This window comes from Canis lupus, chromosome 15, assembly GCF_011100685.1.
Source record: "Canis lupus familiaris isolate Mischka breed German Shepherd chromosome 15, alternate assembly UU_Cfam_GSD_1.0, whole genome shotgun sequence".
Taxonomy (NCBI): Eukaryota; Metazoa; Chordata; class Mammalia; order Carnivora; family Canidae; genus Canis; species Canis lupus.
Genome location: NC_049236.1, coordinates 19,322,047 through 19,343,892, shown reverse-complemented (window position 1 = coordinate 19,343,892; position 21,846 = coordinate 19,322,047). Strand labels below are relative to the sequence as shown.

Genomic DNA, 21,846 nt, shown 5'->3' with positions numbered 1-21,846 from the left:
TCCCGCTCTAATGAACCCGGCTCTGGGCCCTACACAGGGTGATGGTTTTGATTATTATCTTCAGTTTTTCCACAAGTGCTAAGAGACAGCGCATTTTTAACAAGGGCCTTTACAACCCATGAATTTTAAGTGGTTTCTGTTCAAGCAAAGCAATAAACCCCAAATCATCAATGCCCTGTATTAGTTAACCGCTTGCCTGCACAAAGCTGAGCAAGTAGCTCAGTTGTCGCGCGTCATTGTCTTTGTTCTGGGGCGAGGAAGCTGCAAGGGGGAGGGCGGGGAGCAGCCGCCGACGGCCGAACCCAGGTCCTATAGCAGCAGGCGTTCAGGTGAGAAATGACAATTGGCATCTCCTGATCGATGTCTAACATTTTGGCAATACTTACGGAGTGAGCGGCCACCAAAAAGGAGTTGCACGGCCTAGATGGAGCCAAGTGGAAGTGGCCATGCGGGCACCAAGAACCTGCTCCTCAAACTGGGCCTGAGCTGCACCCCTGACCACTGCTGTGACCTCGAGCAAGTCAGTCCGTGTCCCTGGGCTTCCAGGGCCTCGTCCACAAAATGAAGTCTTAGCGTCAACAGTCTTTTCTCCAAAGAAATATTTTGCGAATCCCAGCGTACAAAACAGAAAAGGGCAGGGTGCTCTGGTGGAGGAGAAGCCAGGGGCCTGGGCTTGCGCTCTCGCCGCGCTCTTCCCCCGCAGATCATGCTCTTCCCCGCGGATCCAGAGCTCACACGGGCCCCTTCCTAAGCCTAGGAAATGGCCTACGTATCTGGAGATTCCCTTCCAATTTTATTTGAACTTTATTTGAATTCAATGAATTAGCCGCTTTCTAAACCTAGGAAATTGATCTACTGTCTGTAGATTCCCTTCCAATACTGGATTTTATTTTTTTAAATTTGATTTTATTTGAATTCAATGAATTAGCATATAGTGTAATATCAGCTTCAGAGGTTCCAATACTATATTTTAATGTTTATTCCCTCTCTACTAGGCTTCTGTGCAATGAGAGGAAAACAGAGGTCGATGGAAAATTCAGGCAGGGCCAATGTTTGCCCATCACTTGCACCTTGCTTGGGTTTCAAAAGACCCCCAGCAAAGCCAAATCTTGTTGCATCTCAGGAAGGGAAGTGTTGAGCGCTCACAGCCAACATCTGGTGTCACTTCAGGGTCTTCTTGGCAGGCGGCCGTGGCGGGAAGGGCGGGTATTAGCTAAGGGTTGCGGCCTGTGGAACCCAGTGAGGGCCGAGATGGGGCTGGTGGGGGGGGGGGGGGGAGACACGGCCCCTGCTGCACCGACCCTCCCTCCCTGCCCACCGTGGCCTGGGAAAGCCGGGCAGGTCACCGCAGGGAGCACCAGCCCGCTGGGCCTCGTCCAAGGACATCAGGACGGATCCCCTCTCTGGCTCCCCGCCTATGTCCCCTCACTAAATCGCCTGCACACATTTTTTGCCACCATATCTGTGTCTCTCATCAGACACCAGCCTTACCATGATTTTCCTTCTGTTTTTTTTTTTTTTTTTTAAGATTTTATTTATTTATCCATGAGACACAGAGAGAAAGAAAGGCAGAGACACAGGCAGGGGGAGAAGCAGGCTCCACGCAGGGAGCCAGGTGCAGGACTCCGTCCCAATTCCCCTGGGTCACGCCCTAGGCCCAAGGCAGGCATCCAACCCCCGAGCCCCCAGGTGCCCCCTTTCCTTCCGTTTCCCTCGCCTGTTAGTGCAGGCGGCCTCAAGGGGTGTGGCCGGCTCCCTATGGCCCTGAGAAGCCCCTTCCCCAAGCAGCCTCCGCTTGTGCACCTGCCATCTGCCGGCCCCACTCTTCGCATGCGCAACTGCTCCGCAGCCCAGGGTTGAGTGGCGGCCTTGGGCCGCGACCTGACCCGCGGCCTGACCCCGCGGCCTGACCCCGTGCCGGCTCCCCCTCCTGCCCCATCTCTCTGTCTCTGACAAATACATAAATAAAATCTTAAAAAAGAGAAAAGTGGGCACTTGTGCTGCCGAACGGGAATGATTATTTTTTTTTTCGAGACTTGCTTGACTTGTAACTCAAGTCACACAAAAGGCTGAAATAAGACCTATGCACGTCATGCCACCGTGGCAAACACCTTGCGGGAGGGTTCAAGCCTTGTAGGAACTGAGCCACGGCCACGGCCCCATCTCCCAGGCCAAGGCCTCTGCCCTGTGACCCCGCGGCCCATTAGACAACGAGACCCGCCCATAGGACCAAGGGCCTGAGGAGGCTGCAACAACCTGCCACGGGTGGGAGTGGGGCCTGGGCCAGGCTGCCTCGGGCCACCTGCCTCCAGCTGAACCTTCGACCCCAGACAACGGTCCCCCAAGGGCCAGCACAGCTGGTTCTGCAGCTGGGGACACAAACTCGAGAGAGCCGTGCGTGGGTTCAGGAAGCACGGGGAGTGGCATGAGTGTGCGAATCTCAAACAGGTTCCTGTTGTGAGTGTTGGCCAGGCAACGTCTACATTTTAGTCTGTTCCAAGAGTACACCTTCCCCGGAAATGGTGAGGATACAAGCCCACGCGTAGCATTTGCATCCCAAATTGCCTGACTTCTTCAAGATTTGACTTTTCCTGCAGCCTGTCCGCTGAGACTTTCTAGGGTATCGGCAGGCAACCCGTGTGATGGAATAGTGTCGCTGAGACCAAAATATGTGGCTGATTTGAAAAGTTTTCCCAAGTAAGAAAAGATTAGAAAATAAGTTATTTGTATACATCTTTGAAACTCAAAACTATCGTTTTTTTGTTTTGTTTTGTTTTTAAGAATAAAATAGTTCTGTTTTTCTCCCCAGATCAGATTTCATTGTTCAATGTCCCTTTAGGATGTATCAGTAGGACCCAGACTCTTTCATCATCAGAGCTCCTAAAGTCTTTTCCAAAATATAAGGACGTTGGCCTCCCTCCCAGATGTTCTGAACCAACGGAACCTGGGATTCTATATTTTGAAAAAGGTGACTCCCTCGATAAGCCAGAAATCACCATGAAAAAAAATGCAACTGATGGATGTAATCATTGGACTTCTCTGTGGTCATCATAGAGAGATGCTCTCCAAATAACTTTTTTTTGGGTAATCTTACCTGAGTGTCCAGTCATTGTTAGCAACTGGATGGTTTCTGAAGCAAAGAAACCACTGTCTTTGCTGAAAAAAGAATCACTATCGTCTGCAGAAGGAGTTATTTGGAGCACAGGTGTGTTGTATGTACTTGTGCCTTACACCAGACACAATCACTTGGGCTCACACACATCTCAGTTCTTAACTGCAACGCTAACTATGTCTGCGGCCTGCCCATCCGCCCTAATATGTGCCCGGCCTTTCCCCACCTGGCCCCTCTCCCCAGGGAAGGGGGAATGGCTTCAACTGATTGAGATTTTTTTTTTTTTTTGATTGAGATGCTTTGATGGGGAAATTGATGCACCTCTTCCTTGCCTCTTCCCCTTAATAGGAAGTTGCCGGGCTGACTCGCTTATTACTCCCCGGTACTCCCAGGCCTCACCTGGCCAGTGTGTCCTGTGCTGTAAATCTACTTTATTCTGGAATTTGGGATTATTAGCCACTAGACTGAAGGTAAAAGTCATATGGTTCTTTATAGATTTTAGTGGTCCTAATGGACGTGTTTTGGCCTCTACCGGTGCAGGCATGGGAAAGAGGATGAGGTATGGGACCCTCTTCAAATATTACCAACATGTCCTTGTGAAATCATTATTTTTATTATTTCCCTTTTAGAAATGAGTAAATTAAGATTCAGCAGACCACTTGAGCCATAAGAGCTAGCGCCGAGTCTTGCACACAGTTGTGCTGACTCTAAATAATATTCTCGGAAAAAAAAATAGTTACATGCGGACTTTAGTTAGTAATGCATCAATATTGGTTCATTAATTGTAATAAAAATACCATACTAATGTTAGATGTTAATAATAGGAGAAACTGGGTGTTGGGTATATGAGAGCTCTCTGTACTGTGTTCACAGTTTTTCTGAAAATCTAAAAACTGTTCTAAAAAATGGAAGTTTATTTTTAAAAAAGATGATGCATGAAATGAATGACATCATAAGAAAAGATACTGTTTCTGAGTTTTTTTCTGGGTGCTAAATAAAAATAATACAACTTCTAGTTTGAGGATATCTGCGTTGCCTCACTTCCAGATCTGGCAGGTACAGTAGTTAAGAAGGTTCTAGAAACAGACCTTGTTTTTTTTTAAATTTTTAAAAAAATTTTATTTGCATTTATTCTATGCAGAATTTACTCCCGGGCCATAAGTTTTTGTTTCTTCAGTTTCTTCTGGGATATATTTTTCTTCTGTGCAACCTCCTCTTCTGGTTTAGGAACAATCTGCTCTTTTTCAGTAAGAATCATCTCGATGTGGCAGGGAGAGCTCATGTACGGTTAATCCGGCCATGAGCCCTATAGGTTCTACGTCGCATCTTGGGGGCTTTGTTCACCTGGATGGGCTCAATGACCAGAGAATCTACATCTAAACCCTTAAGTTCAGCATTACTCTCCGCATTTTTAAGCATGTGCAGTTAAAATTCAGCACGCTTCTTAGGCCACCGACCCCGTGTCCAGCCCCACTGTTTGGCCTGTGCACAACGAACAACTCCACCATCGTAGCAACGGAATGGCACATGTTGCTTCTGCAAAGTGACATCTTTCAGATATTTGGTGGCTTTTCAGATATGCATACCCTTGATGGCCTGGGCAGTTCACACGTGTTCTTAAAGTGAACACGAAGATTTGAACCTCTCGACTTGCTTGATTTTGTAGGGTTTTCTGGGGCCAGCGAGTGGCGAACCATCTCCGGAGGTCACCTCAGGCCGCTTGGGGTAAGAGCCAGACCTCGTTTTGAATTACAACTTTCTGACTTGCTGCAGAGGCTTAATGTCTCTGAACTTTAGCTTCCTTACCTGCAAAAAAGGGACCAATACTTGACTACTGAGATAGCTGAATTAATTAAATAATATTACAATGGCTATTATAATAGTGCCCAAAATAATAAAAGTGCCTAGAACGGTGCTTGGCACAGAGTAAGTGCTCCATCCTATATCCATCCACCCCCATCCTAATTCTGGGGCCTGGGATGGAACCAAAAGGCTGCTTTTTTTTTTTAAAGAAAAATTAGATTTGCATTAGTTAACACAAGAAAAATTATACTTGTATGAGTTATTCACCTCCACAATGCATTTCTTCTACAAAGTGAGTGTTTTTTGCCTCTTACATGACAATTACTCTGTAATACTATTTTCTATAGAGAGAAGAGAATGTTTATTTCCAGCTTTCCCTTAGCAACACTGTTATGGTTTGATTTCATTACTATTAGTTTCATACAAATTTATTAATGGTTTTGTACTGAAAATATTTTAGAATTGCTATCAAATTTGGGAAAAGCTCTATTTTTTATCAGCTGTGATCTGTTTGATATCAGGTCTTTTTTTTTAAGATTTGATTTATCTATTTGAGAGATAAAGAACGAGAGAGAGTGCATGAGGTGGGGGGGAGGGAAAAGCAGGCTCCCCACTGGTCAAGGAGCCAGATGCAGGGCTTGATCCCAGGACCCTGAGGTCATGACTTGAGCTGAAGGCAGACACTTAACTGACTGAGCCTCCCACATGCCCCAACAGTGTTCTAATTTTTTTGTGGGGGTCACCCCCTTCCATACTCATGTGTTGGGGATGAGTCACTTCACCGTAGTTCCAGGGGTAGGCATGTGTCCCAGGCCTACCCAGATAGAGTATTCCACTATTCTAGCCCATGGGTTGGTTTAGTGATGCATACGTGACCCATTTAGAGCCAGTAAGGCTTAAGTCCTGGACTTTTGTGAGAACCATTAGGAGAAGGTCTCTGTCTCCTCGATACCAAGTTTGGACAAGCTAAGCCTGACAGTTGCAGTGATCGCCACACGAAGAGGGCCAACCTGATGCCAAATCCAACAGAGGATAACAGAGCTGACAGATGTTGAAAGAGAGATTATTGTCATTTTGTAGTTCATGGATCCAATCAGATTGAAGGCCCCTGGGCTTTTCACTTCTTAGGACCAAAAGATTTCTTTTTTCTTAAGATTTTATTTACCCATTCATGAGAGACACAGAGAGACAGGCAGAGATACAGGCAGAGAGAGAAGCAGGTTCCTGGCAGGGAGCCCGATGTAGGACTTGATCCAAGGACCCCGGGATCATGCCCTGGGCTGAAGGCAGATACTCAACCGCTGAGCCACCCAGGCGTCCCTAAATTTCCTTTTCTACTTAAGCCCAATTAAGTCAGGCTTTTGTCTCTTGCCATGCAAAGAGCCTTAAGAAGGTATTTGATAATAGCTATTTGTCTATAATATAAAACAATATTTTAGGGCAGCCCAGGTGGCTCAGCGGTTTAGCGCCGCCTTCAACCCAGGGCGTGATCCTGGAGACCCTGGATCGAGTCCCACATCGGGCTCCCTGCTTGGAGCCTGCTTCTCCCTCTGCCTGTGTCTCTGCCTCTCGCTCTCCCTCTGTTTCTCATGAATAAATAAAATCTAAAACAAAACAATATTTTAAATAAAAACATAATTCTTTTCTTGCTAGAATGAATATCCAAACAAAAAAAACTCAAAGTCTCAGAATTGTTTCAAAAGAGTATTTCTCATGAACTCATTTTAGGTGACAATAATGTTTTCCATTATCGAGCTACCTTGCACCAAACATGTACTCAGTGCTGAGCTTAGAGTCTCTCATTCCACCCTCACAACACATATTCCACATTTTTTGGGTGAGGAAACTGAGACCAACAGCCAGAATTTGAAAGTCTGTTTCAATTCAAAGTCCATGTCCTCAATTACCTCGCCTCTTGGATATTTTCATATTAGAAACATGCAGAGTTTAGATACAGTTTAATGGTAACCTATTAAAAATTTAATCATTCATTCTAAAACATAAATTTTTAAAAGGGTTCCTGTGCCTTATAAATATTACGATTAATGCTGTCAGATAAGCTCAATCCTCAGCCCTCCCTCCCCTGCACCCATCTGTGGCTATTGTCTTCTCAGTCTCACCTCGCCTTGCTTGGAGACACACCTCCCTCTCTCCATCAGCTGCTAAGAACCACTCACAGAGGCCTGCTGCAGAGCAGGATGTTATAACATATGAGTTTTAGCTATAATTCTTGAATTTCTTCAGCCATCCCTACTCCTAGGAAGTTCTCACTGATCCTCTTGCTTTATGCTAATAATACACACCAGTACTCTGGAACCCTGCTCCCACCTTTTCTTTCACGCCTCCCATCTCTCAGCCTGTCCTAAATAAACAAACATTCCAATATTTAAATATGCAGTACAATTTAGGCCTCCTGTGTTAATCTTTCTCATTCAGATTAACTCAGGGCTCTTCCAAAAAAAATCCTCGAAGATGTTTTCTTAAACAAAATAACTCCTCTAGCAGGTTTCTACCCTTAGTAACCCAGAGATCAAGGAGATGCTTGAAATTATTTTTTTTTCACTATCTTATTTTATAATTGCAGTTGTTTGAAGCTAGGTAATCATTGGAGTTTCCCATCATTTTTCATAGTACCGGTTGCAATCTAGAACACAGAGTAAGAAAGTAATAACTGGCTGTTAGTGGAGTGTCCACTGAATAACCAACTTCCTTTTTACAATGATACTGTTATATAGACTTAACATCTTTGAAAATCGCTTTTTGAGCTATTGAACTTGGAGAACAGCTATATTGAATTCAACATTAAAACATACCTGAAGGGATCCCTGGGTGGCGCAGCGGTTTGGCGCCTGCCTTTGGCCAAGGGCGTGATCCTGGAGACCCGGGATCAAATCCCACATCAGGCTCCCAGTGCATGGAGCCTGCTTCTCCCTCTGCCTGTGTCTATGCCTCTCTCTCTCTCTCTCTGTGTGTGTGTGACTATCATAAATAAATAAAAATAAAAAAAAAATACCTGAAGTTCTGAGAGATTTAAGCTTAGTGTTCCAAAGGATAGTGAGATCTTGAGCCAATGAAAACATAATAAATCTATGAAGACCAAAGAATAATCTCAATCCTGGGGATGCCTGGGTGGCTCAGCAGTTGAGCATCTGCCAGGATGCCTGATCACTCCCAGGGCGTGATCCTGGAGACCCGGGATCGAGTCCCACGTCGGGCTCCCTGCATGGAGCCTGCTTCTCCCTCTGCCTATGTCTCTGCCTATCTCTCTGTGTCTCTCATGAATAAATAAATAAGTCTTTTTTTTTTTTTAAAGAATTATCTTAATCCTATCTTTAGAAACAAGTGCAGACCATGCATCTTTATCTCCACCATGTCAGAACGCATGGTTGGATGATGGCTCATGCCTAGGCATCCCTATTTTGTAAAGTTTCTTTTGAAAAGATTCTGATCATCACTGAATTTTCAAATAACATTTTAAGAGTTCAGATGGGGATAAGGTAAGATGTATATATAAAACCTTGATTTCTCTGTGTAGGAAATGGACACACTTTAGTATCTTAGATCTATTTATTGAATCAGGTATTCTAAGGAGGAACCAGAATTTGACTACTTAATGCCTTGGGCTTTTGAGAGGAAAAGTATTTTTAGATATCATCATTAATAATTCATAAATGAAAGAACTTTACCAGGTCAATGGAATTCAATATTTCTGTTTGTAACTTATCTTTAAATTTTGTCAGTGCTTTTAAAATGCATGCCAACTGTGAATCACTTTGAATGATTTTTTTCAAATGATGTAATGGCGTCTCCCTGCTCCATGATACGAAGATTGATGGCTATTCCCCAGCCCCAGGTCGGTGCATTCCTCAGCAGACCTCATTTGATAGCTTACGATCAGTGTGGAGTAACTCTTTTAACAAATCATATTAATTGTTGACTTGGGCTTATGTACACTTACATTTAACATATTTTTACCTGTAACTTAGATTATTTTATCTGAGGATAAGAGAAAGAGAACAAGTTTAGCCTACTGCTTCTCTATAATAGTGACAGCAATTCAGGAAGAACAAGGTCATTTTTCTCTGCTATTGCCTCAGAACCTGAAGGAATGACAAATGAACGGATCCTCTCCCTCCTTGTAAGCTTTGCCAATCAGAAATGACATGCTTTTCCTGGAGTGTGATGCTTGTGTAAATGTGATTTACAGTTTCTGAAAGCTGTGGCTTCTTGATCCTATAGTGTATTTTGGGAAGTCAGAATCTTCTGGGGGAACTTTTTCAAATATGTGTACACACAGACCCCTCACTCCCTAGGCAGAATGCTAAGCCACCCTTCCTGGATGTTCTTCAGAAAAGTAAGGCCAGTAGAACCTTGATAGAACACCGGGACCGCTCTCCGCTCTGGTTATAATGGGAAGGGCCATGCATGTGAGGATGGGTTGGTCTCGCGGCAAATCCAAATCTGTAGGAGAAAAATGTATGACAGGGCTTCACTTGCTTTCCCCACTTCTCCTCCCCTCTTCTGGGAGACCTACAGAGAGAACTGTACTGGCTTTCTGTCCAATTTATTTGACTAGTAACAAAAGTCTCTGCTCCATCAATGGTCATAGGAAAGGCAAAGAGTCTAAGGAGAGAGGATTTCACTGGAAGGAAGATGACAATCCCAGGGCCAAGCATTTCCATCACAGCTTTTTGTTACTATTGGCTGTTGAATCCCAGGGAAGTCAAACCCTTTGAGCAAGTAGCTTAACCTCATTGTGCCCTAGTTTCCTTTTCTGTAAATGGGAATAATAATATAGGTAGTGTGATGATGATGATGATGTGGAAAAACGAGCACAATAAAAACAAGGTAAAAACTGTCAGCTGAGATTTTCTGAGTGCTTGTTATGGAGCAAACATAGTCTTAAGGAATTGACACATAGGAGCTCATTTAACCCTCACAGTATGAAATGAGTGAATATGCAAAAGGTACTCAAAACAAGACAGGGCCCAGGGCCCATGCAAGCACTCTTTGTTAGCTGTGATTGAGTAACTACAAAAAATCCCCATGTGATTGAACCCATTTCCCATTGTAGTGGGCACTGATCTCCCCATTTTCCCTCTTATTCATGGTGCTTCCATGAACATCACTATGCATCTCCTGTGTACATGGGCAAGAGTTTCTGGGTGCCCAGCAGGGATGGGGGCGGCATGTCTACAAATCCATGGCTGTCATGCATCTAGCTAGTGTCCTTCGTTCTTTAAAAAAAAAAAAAAATCAATGCCATATATTTCTTCATCTCTCAAGAGAGGTACCCCAAAAATAAAATAAATAAAAGATCTTTTTTTTTCTTTTTTAAACATTGATTTGTAGATAATATTCAGCACACAATGTGCCACGCTAGACAAAGTCTGCCAGCAGAAATAAAGACACTTTTTAATTTGCAATTTAAGTGAGAGGGTAAATTTAATTTAAAAATTGACCAAGCAGATAAAATTACTTTGGGAAGTTCATGAAGGGTAGTTGATGATTACGTTTCTCTGTCTCTGTTTTGTTATTAGCATGAATGTTAGACAAGGCAAAGGAGGAATCAGGTTAGACTTGCGGTGAGCAAGGATTTAGGTAAAGAAAAAAGTGCTGGGGCACCAGAGTAGCTCAATCGATTAAGTGTCTGCCTTCATGATCTTCGGGTCCTAGGAGGGAGCCCCACATCAGGCTCGCTGCTCAGTGGGGAGCCTGCTTCTCTCTCTCCCTCTGCCTTTTCTCACCACTCGTGTGTGCTCTCTCTGTGTGCTCTCTCTCTCAAATAAATAAAATCTTAAAAAAAAAAGAAGAAAAGTATTGGTTATTAAATTATTTTTATTTTCAGTCTGTTACTGCTGCATAAGTATGGTGTATCCGTAATCATTATCATTTGATAATGCGTTTTAATTTGTAAATAAGACATTGCTTTTTTGAGCCATTGTTGAAAGTATATTTGCTGGTTAAAAAGTTAAGAAAAGTATTTGTTTTAGATGAGGTAAAAAAGTGCATGCGAAGCCTAGTAAATTAACTTAGTATGATCTTTTATATAGATTTTATTTAATCTCTACATTTTATTCTTAGCCTAGGTGATAGATCGTGATAATAGAGACACATTTGAAAATACTTAAATGGTTAATTCTTTTTTTTTTTAAGATCTTATTTATTTATTCATGGGAGTGTGTACACAGAGAGAGAGAGGCAGAGACACAGGCAGAAGGAGAAGCAGGCTCCATGCAGGGAGCCCGACAATGGGACTCGATCCCGGGTCTCCAGGATCACGCCCTGGGCCAAAGGCAGGCGCCAAACTGCTGAGCCACCCAGGGATCCCTGGTTAATTCTTTACTAAGGGAAAGCTAGCTCAAAATTAAAGCCATAATAATATAATACTTTATTTTCAAAAAGCTAAAAACCTACACAGGTATAGTTTTTGGCAAAGTTACTATGTCAGAATACATTTGGCACAAAATATTGTCTTAGAATCCATGGGTAGAATTTATGAAATGCAGTGTATTATTTCATCTTAAATTTCAAGTTAATGTTGCTGATGTAGAAACCTAAGGAATTTTTGTATATGTTGTAGTAGCATAACAGCTGTATGATACTGATATTAAATACTACATAAGAAACCAAACAAGTCTATTAGGGGTGGGGGAATTAAGTGGGTGGGCTGCAAGCCAAAGGGTCCCAGTGTCAGATAATACTGTTATTTGCTCTGTTCAGAAAATCTGAAAATTTGGCATTGAGATTATTGCTTATAAGAATTATACATTTATGCTTCAGATCCCTCCTGATACAGCTTTGAACCCTATTTAAGGGACATCATGTCTCAGCAACTCTTAGTCCAAGACATTGAGTCCAAAAATGCCAAGTTTTGTCATAGATCTACTAAACTAAAAATATATTTGCATATTAAGTGTCCCTATTTTCATGATTCAGATAACGTTAGCGTGGACTTTCTCAGACACAAATATAATTGTGACATACTGCTTAAAAAACTTTCTGGAGGGGCGCCTGGGTGGCTCAGTCCATTAAGGTCTGCCTTCAGCTCAGGTCAAGATCCCAGGGCCCTGGGATCAAGCCCCATGTCAGGCACTCTGCTTGGTGGGGGAGCCTGCTTCTCCCTCTCCCTCTGCCCCTCCACCCCTGTTCTTGCTCTCCTCGTTCTGCTCTCTCTTTCTCAAATAAATAAAATCTTACAAAAAAAACTTTCATAAAAGTCCACGGTCTGACCACAGCCCACACTCTCTTCTCACTCCCAATACTCTCCTATGTGCACCTCACTCAGCTTTTCCTTTTATCCCAACGTACCACATTTAATCATCCCTCTTTGCCATAACTCTAGTGTTCTTTTTGCCCTGAATACTCTTCCCTATCTCAACACGATTAGCTGTTTTTATCTTTCAAGACCTGGCTCAAATTGTAATGTCTGTAAGAAGTCTTATTGGACCCCTCCCTGCTAACCTAATGAACGACTTCTCCCCCCAGCACAACATTTAAGTATGTCTCTCATCCCGGACCATGAGTCTTCAGTAGACTGTGAACTTCTTGAAAGCAATGTCAATGTCTTATTCATCTTCCTTTTCCCATCCCTCTCACTGTTCCCTCATACTAGTGCCCACAATGTCTGGCATAATACATTTTTAATGGATTAGTGAACGCCAAATCAATATGATCCCTGGTTGCTCCACAGAGCAGTCTAAAGGAGATGCCATTTGTGTGGTTAGGCAAGGAACAATCTTTATGATTTAAACAAAAGACTACCTAATTTCTACTATTTAAGCCTAAAATTGTATTCAAAGAATAAAATCGGAAAGCTAAGGATCCATGACAAGTACAGAAATTAAATATAAGTCATTTAGAATTTGCATAGCAGACAGTGCTTGGATGTGGAGAGAGCATCCAAATCTTGTTTCATAAATGCTGAGTCTCTGAATGGAGTGAATTATTATAACCAAAATAGCTCATTTTGACATCTGTGATGCCTTTGTTTCGCCAGTGGTTTTCCTATGTGTTTGGGTTGTTTCTTTAGCCCAAGTTTTTACGATATCTAATCACAATACTTTGTTAAAAAACAACAATACTCATTCCAAAAGGAGTTGATCCAGATTTTCTGGAGCCTGAAAGCTTGCACAATTTAGTAGAGGAACCCTCTTTAAGAAAAAGAATACAAAAAACCAAATATGAAACTATGTATGAAAGCAAATATTTATTTAGAACAAGATAAAAAATCATAATAAATTGCAATTTTAAAAGGTCACAAAGACTGCAAATATCACAAAGCCCAGAAAAATTAATATAACATTGATTTTATTAATTAATCGCCTCTATCATTTTTTCCCCTACATTTTTTACTGTCTTCCCATTGATTGCCTCTTAATCTGACAATAGTTTTTTGTATCTCTTTCTGTAGAAAAATAATTCATTCTTGTCTCTAGAGTGTTTTTCCTAATCTATCCATATCCTTCCAGTGCTGGTCAATTTTTAATTTATTTCTATTTTCTGAATTTTTGAAATGTGCATACATCATCTAGTTTTTAAGCACAAGAAATGTACTTAAATTTTTTTTAAAAGATTTTATTTATTTATTCATCAGAGAGGCAGAGACACAGGCAGAGGGAGAAGCAGGCTCCCTGCAGGGGAGCCCGATGTGGGACTTGATCCTGGGACTCCAGGATTATGCCCTGAGCCAAAGGCAGATGCTCAACCACTGAGTCACCCAGGTGCTCCTGTACTTAAGTTTTTTTAATTAAAAAGGTGGCTATCTAAAAATAGATGAAGATCCAGGGGCATCTGGCCGGCTCAGTTGGAAGAGTATGTGACTTTTGATTTGGGGTTGCGAATTATAGAGATTGCTTAAATAAGTAATTAAAAAATAAATAAAAATAATAATAGATGAGGATCCACATTGGCCATCACTAGGCTATTGGAAAAAATGTATGGGAGTAAAAACCTTTTCTAATTTTTGGAAAAAATTTAAAGAAGACCTACAAAAATTTAAAGAAGATGAAAAAATTGATATAGAAGAAATATTACAATGAAAAGGGCAAGTAGACACAATTTAATAAGATCATCAAGTGAAGAGGTATTTGAGTAGTCTGTTTATAATAATAATTACTATATAGTTTAAAATAATTTACATTTGTAAAAGTGTCTTTCAAAATTTTTATCACTTAGAAGGAAATTTTTATCGCAGATGGCAAATTAATGAACACACACACACACACAAATTCACAAATTAAAAATAGAAGTTGCTATAGACTCTGGGTCCAAATATTTTGTAGAGAAATTTATCTCCACTTTTCAACATCAGCCTGTCTTTCAGTCACTGCAATTTTGTTAAAGAGAGGAAATGGTAATTATCCTAAGAGATGACTAATTATTCAGGGAAATGAATCTCTCCAAAGGAATGTTCAAAAGGAAATTGCTTAGTAATAGAATTTTAAGTTGCTAAAGTCCACCAGGCCGGGAGGAAAAGGTGGCCACTGGCCAGGCATTGTTCCATCACTGCATGTGGTCATCTTAAATCCGCAAAACGGGAAATATTTTTATAATTAGTATCTACTCTAAGATGCTGTATGTAGTATTAATAAACAGATATTAATAGAATCGAGATCACTTTATTTTATTTTCAAACAAGCTTTAAATGTCTGCTATACCATGCTCACCATGGAGAATGCAAAAAATGTGGAGCACCTTGTAGACCCAAGAGAAGCTCTTAGATCCAGGGGGAGACCAGCAGGGCAGGTGGAAGGGTGGTTTACAGTGTCTGTGTATCATCTGAGTGACCAATTACTGGTCCACTCATTTATGGAAGAAGGATCTAGAAGCTGGTTTTATGGATGGCATGAACATGGTTTAGGCCTTGAAGGATGTTGTCACAACGTAGCAGATTAAGAGGGAAAATCTGTAGAAGCCATTCCCTGCATAAGTAAAACTGAGTTTAGGCAGCAATGTGTAGGGTGAGTTATGAGTACTATTATGTCCACATGAAAATAATAGCAATTCAGAAGACTTTAATCTCACCTAGTCTGGGGTTTTGGATGAATTTCTTTTTTTCTTTCTATATTCTGTAGACTTTTTGCAATATTTTTAGTTATATAGGCTCAACATGCTCAATGTAAAAAACAAAAATGAGAATAAAAACTGGTAAAAATTTCAACTCTGAAGTTATTGCTATTAATATTTTCATAGATAATATTGCCAGGTTGTTTGCAAAACATTTTTTATCATTATATATTCTCACCAAAGGTATTGTTTTTATGGAAATATACATATAATTAAAATATTTTAGAAACATTTAGAAGAAATAGTTTGTCGAGGTCATTTGGTTAATTCCAAATTAGGTGTAATTAAAACCATGGTCTTCTGAATTGTTATCTAGTATTATTACTCATGTATTAGGGTAGAAGTAGTGATCCCTGGAACTAGATGGAAAAGAAAGTAGACTTTGGTAAATATTCTTATTTCTTTCCTAGACTCATGTTTGAGGGGAATGCACAATCATTATAAATAAATTGCTGATGGATGTGGCTACTATGAGGATGAACTTTTGCCAAAATTTTTACTTTAAAAATATAATCAGGGAAGGGAGCACTGGGCAGAAATATAATGTCACAGATTCAAGCAATTTTATATTTTGCAATCTGTGAAAGTGTAAATTATTCCATGGTACATAGACTTTGCAGCCTCTGCAGGAGATGTTTGAGGGGATAGAACTTCCAGAAACTTAAAAAACAAAACAAAACAGATTTGTAGATGAAAAGGAGAAAAGACCAAGGAAGGAAAGTTGAATCTGGATAAGTTAGGTTTCTTTTGGAGGGAAAGGAGTATTTTTTGTTTTTTTAAAGATTTAATTTGTTTATTCCTGAAAAACAGAGAGAGAGGCAGAGACACAGACGGAGGGAGAAGCAAGCTCCTCGCAGGGAGCCCGATGTGGGACTGAATCCCACGGCCCCGGGATCACCCCCTGGGCCAAAGACAGATGCTCAACCACCGAGCCCCCGAGGTGAAGGGGTGTTTATTTGTCTCCATGTTTAGGTGAGGGGCCAGGGAGACCGTGAAAAGAGATGACATAGGATTTGTCTGTGTAAAGGGTCTGAACCTTGGGATAAAGGAAGAGAAAACCAGAAACTGATGTCAGTGTTTCCGTGACACTTGATGAAATGCTGAGCAAGATCTGAAGGAAGGTTGAGGACTGATGGAACTCACTCTGAGACTGAAACTCTGGCCCCAACAGAACTGCTTTGGTCCCTGCTGATCGGTGTAGCATGGACTTAGAAAAGAGACCGAGCTCTCACGTTGTTTCCTTGAATGGAAACCAGCCCTCCTTAGGTGCCTCAGTGGCCAGCCGAGACCACAGGGAGCCCAGGTCTTAGCACTATACCTCCTTGGGTGTCCAGAGAACTGGCGAAGACTACACCAGACACTGATCTTGGTGTTCTTGCCACTGATGCCATGAGCAGGGCCCATCGTGAGGGTGGCATCAGGTGGGATGTTGTCAGGTGACTGTGCTGTGATCACAACTGGCAGGGGCCTTGGAGCTTCCCAGAGATATCTGTGGGCTACTTCCCAACAAAGCCTGGTTTCCTCCTGGGTCGGTGGGCAGAGGCGAGGGAGGGGAGTGCAGGTGGTTGGAAGATTCGGGCAGCTGTGTGAGCAGTAATAGCAAGTATGACCAAGTTACATAGAAGAGAATATTCAACATAGATTTTGATGTGTTTACACGTAGAAAAAAGGAAGAGAGGGAGGGAGTAAAATCAATGGTGTCAGAATTCTCCTTCCACCCCGAAAATCATATTTTTAAAGAGATTTCTGCTTCCTCCTAAAATAACCATACACACACGTGTGTATATCCTGTTGCCCTGGGTTGTGTGTGCATATGCGTGCGTGTGTGCGTGTGTGCGTGCCTGTATCCTTTTGTTCTGGGTTTTGGTCGGGAAGGCCCAGAACCAGCCTGCACACCAGTCATGCTGCAGCAGAGTGCCCCAGAGGATACTGCTTCGTGACAACGCAGTCCTATGCTAAACCTATTTTTTCTACCTTTTCTGCAAATGGAATGTGTTGGGCTAAAAATATAGGCTCTGTTGGTTTGCCTATAAAATCATCTAGCAGTGTCAACAATCCCTGGTGACCCTGTACCACGTGGTGGCTGGGCAGGGGCAGCAGGTCGCTGCTTCTCCGCATACTACTAAGGGAAGGAGAGGGACTTTTAAGTGAGCACCCATAATTTATTCTTCACAATTGCCCTGGAAGGTTTGTATTTCTCATCTAAGCATTTTATTGTGGAGAACCGTGAAGGTCAGAGAACGTAAGTGGGTAAATTGCTCAGGATTCCCGGGGCAGTGCTGGGAGGCTGTTCCCTACACCAGCGGCTCCTGGACGCCAGCCATGCACGCGGCAGCTTTAAAAACTCTGTTCTGTCTGAGTATCCTACTAAGCAGCATTTTACCCGGAATCCATTCACCTTCTCAATTTAAAATATTTATTTGAAAAGGGAAGTATATTACTACCATAAGTGGGAATCTGATGTCAATGATTATGACCAGAAGGCAACCATAACAATCTCCATGGGCAAAATACTTGTCCTTCAGCTCCTCCCACGGCTGTTTCTACTTCACTGTGATTTTTTTAAAAGGCTTTTCTTTCTATCTCTGGTGTCCACATTAGGTCTTGGTCAAATTTCATTTCCAACCCTGCCCTCATCCTTCTCTCTCTGAACTGAAGGCTACTTATCAAATAATTTAGAGGTCATATGTTCCCCAGATTGGCCCAAGAGGCCCTCCTTGCCCCACCTCTGGGAATATCATACTCGTCCTCTTGTGTACAGTCAATAAAAATTCACACTTTGGGAAACTCTGAAATAGGCTGTTTCCTACCCTTCCCTTTTAAGAAAAAAAATCCTAAAACCCAAATACTGCTGAGGGATCAAAATACAAGTAAACAGTGCCATTCTGAGGCATATGAATTGCCCTAGTCATTCAGTAATGACTTTGGAAAAACACAAAGGGCTAATGTATCCTTTTTAGTAGATAACATTTCTCTTCTAAAGCTCTCTATGGTGACATTTATTTATTTTTAGAGTCCTGTGGCGAGCAAACTGGACTGGGGCATGATTGATCTATTCATTTATGTTCTCTTTAGTGTTGAAGGCAATTGCTACAGTGGAATCAATCGTGTCATGAACCAAACTAGCAGTTATGGCCACCAACACAAATGGGTTAGTGGTGCCTTGGGCTTCAATTTTATAGGCAGTCATCATCTCTCTGGTTCCATTCAGAATTTGAAAGGAAAAATTCGTTGTTGCTGCAATGCATTTTCTGCGGAACATGAATTGTTAAACATTGATTCTCTCTGACCGAAGACTTCTTCGGGTGATGACGTTTTGGTTCAGAGCTAGAGCCACTTCTGTTGGGATTTGCAGGTTTCTCATTCCTGTGCTGTGGACCTGTGCCCTTCTTAAGGAGTTGTTAGAGTGTATCCCCATGGGATCTACCTGAAAGGTAGCCAAATTTCCAAGGTTCATTCATTTTTTTCTTTCTTTCTTTCTTTCTTTCTTTCTTTCTTTCTTTCTTTCTTTCTTTCTTTCTTTCTTTCTTTCTTTCTTTCTTTCTTTCTTTCTCTCTCTCTCTCTCTCTCTCTTTCTTTCTTTCTTTCTTTTCTTTCTTCCTTTCTCTTACTTGGTTAAATAAAAAGATACTTTGCAAGCAAAAAAGAGAATCAGGAAGCCAAGAGAGCAAGACCTAATTCTGAGAGGAATGGGGCTCACAGAGTTGGGCTAGGGATAGGAAGGAATTCTCCAGGAGACAGGAAGACAAGGGGAACATTAAACATCATTTGTAAGTAGTACAATACAACTGTTATTACTTGAGGCGATGTCAACATATAAATCATGTAAATAAAACAAAATAGTCTACTTTTCATAACCAAGTCTCCCTGGATGATTTCTGCCTGCTGCAGAATTTAAAATTTTTGAGAGCTTTTTTTTTTTTTAAACCAGATTGAGATGTGGTGGAGAGGGGAGTTTGCTAATGAGAAAAGCAAGGACATTTTATGATTCATGACATCAACCAAAATCAAACTATAAGCAAGTGTAGGTCAAGTACAATGACAATGCGTGGATAGACTCATCTCTGGAGAAGACAGAAGAGAAAGTGTTGAGAAGCTGATTTGGTGTACAGGGCCCAAATGGCAAAAGGAGCTTAATTTTTTTATGGTGTGGAAGCACCATATGTATGATACAAAAAGCTATTTATTGACTTTATGAGAAAAACAGCAACCTATTCAGACTGTGCTTTGGAAATAACAGCTGGAAAACAAGGTTAAAGTTTTTTATTTTGAGAACTTAGAATCCTATTAACAGAAGAACTTTTAGCTATCTTGAAAGTTGAAAAGGATAGATCTTTTGTTTTTAACAGTTGGTTTCATACTTTTGTTTCTGGTGTCCTTGAAAATACATTTATCTCGCTTAAATTCAGATTGTAAAAGCATTTACTGGTTAACATTCCCAGTGTAGGGCTCTCTTCCAGTTTAAGTAATCAGTGATTACTTACTGAACTTCCTGAGTGTTTCCTACATCCTGACACTCTTTTTAGATGAAACTAACTATACTTCTTGTTGTTTTATTTTTATTTTTTAAAATTTTTTTATTTTTTAAAGATTTTATTTACTTATTCATGAGAGACACACAGAGAGAGGCAGAGACAGTCACAGGCAGAGGGAGAAGCAGGCTCCCTGCAGGGAGCCCGACGCAGGACTTGATCCCAGGACCCTGGGGTCATGCCCTGGGCTGAAGGCAGATGCTCAACCACTGAGCCACCCAGGCATCCCTATATCTCTTGTTCTGATGCTCAACCTTTGCCACATGTCTATAAATTTGACTTAGTGACTGATTACAAAGCCAAGAGTGTGTTCCATCTATGGGATCCCTAGTCATTTCTTGGCTTCTGGTTGTTGGTGGCCGTTCCTACCCCCAAGCACAGCTCCCAACCCATTGATCACCATAGGTTGTAATAACATTGGCTCTTGTCTACCCCCGGGGAGGCAGGTGGGTCATGAAATGGTGTTAGGTCTATTTACAGTTTGGGGTCAGCCTTATTACTCAGCACCCCCCCCAACCCCTGCCTCCTCTTTGCATCTTTCTCTTCTGTCAGGAACAAAAATAACACATGTGGGTACCTTTCATTTTCCTCCATTGAGCAATTTAACTCATTCATGTCTCTTTTTCCAGATTCTGTCCCAGGACCCCAACACTGCCTGTAATAGCCTTTATAATTCAGTTTTTAGATAAGAGGTATCCTTCTTCAGCTTGTCCAAGATGAGGATGTTTAATTCTTCACTTTCAATAGAAAATATTGTTAATTCGAATAAAACCACAAACTCCAACACAGTTATCAATTGCAAGTGCTCACAAACCCTTCTTTTTCAATCCTGAAGAGATAAATAAAAATACTTCCAACACATAGGGAGCCCTCACTATTCCCAAAATATACATATAGGTTGTTTGGAAAATTATTAGGGAGGAAAAATTTCCCTCTATATTCCTAGACTCTCTGGCTGGGGCCTTGTAAATTAGACTAACAAAGAGAAAAGCATATAAGACTAGACTAAGAGACTAGCATAAGAGAAAAGCATACAAGTTTATTTAGTATAAGTTCATGTGACATGGAAGCCTTCATAATGAAACAAAGACCTGGGGAAACATTTGAAACTCAATGTGTGTATGTGTGTGTGTGTGTTTTAAGATTTTATTTATTTATTCATGGGAGACACAGAGAGAGAGAGGCAGAGACACAGGCAGAAGGAGAAGCAGGCTCCACGCAGGGAGCCTGACCTGGGACTTGATCCCGGGTCCTGAGGATCATGCCCTGGGCCGAAGGCAGTGCTAAACCGCTGAGCTCCCCCGGCTGCCCTGAACCTCAGTATTTTTATGTTAGGTTTGATGAAGAGTGGAAAGTCATGGGAAAATGTAATAGACAAAAACGCCTGAGCTAAAGATATAAGCTAATAAACCGGAGAAACTTACCAAGACCTGTTCATTCAGATACCTCCCTGGGTCTGTCTGTCTGTCTGTCTGTCTTAGGTCTTAGAGATAGGAATACTCATTTCCCCTGGGTACAGGAAGGGCACCTCTCACAGGAGGGTCTTTGGACTGGCCTTAGGGGAAGTCAGAGAGTCCTTTCTGACTCTCTCTCAAATTCCTTCAGCTTAAAATATTCAATATGTCAAGGTGCCATTTTGGGGGGAAGCATGTTCTGTACCCCATCAACACTAAACATGTTTTTGTTTAAACAAACCTTGGTTAAGAGCCTACTGCTAACTTCTTCCACTAACACAATGGAATGAATACTGTTTGGATTTCAGGGCCAGCTCTCTATTTTCACCTAACATAGTACTAAACTGTGTTCGGAATTGTACAAGTCATATATCTGAGCTCTGGGAGCAACAGGCCATGTTAGAAGAAGGGATGAGGGAGGAGAAGGAGAAAGAATGAAATGCTCTCCCTGTTGTGGGAACTGATAAGCCCTAGGACCAATGATTAGTAAATACTTGTTATTTTCTTATTATTTGGGGCTAGCCACTGTTCTAAATGCTGTACATAAAGTAACTCATTTAGACAAATATGTTTTGCTTTGTGTTGTCACCCCTTCTCAACTCTCTGAGCACCTCTCTCAACATCACCAGGATACAAGTGCTGTCCTGTGTTCTTCGCCGTGGCCAATCTACAGCCCAAGGTGCTCCATGCTCTGAAATCCCCTATTTTCCAATACCTACTCATCAAAATTCTCAATATGACAGTTGTTATGATGAACACTGAATAGATTCTATAGATTATGTTATGATGAACACTGAATAATCTATAGATTATTCCATAGGGTTATTGAATCACTATATCATATCCCTGAAATGATTATAACACTGTAGGTTAACTA

General features: G+C 41.6%; 1 pseudogene; it reads right to left on the bottom strand.

Moving 5' to 3' along the window:
- Positions 1-4,256: 4,256 nt before the first annotated feature.
- Positions 4,257-4,909, bottom strand: LOC119876993 (annotated as a pseudogene).
- Between the last annotated feature and the right edge of the window lie 16,937 nt (positions 4,910-21,846).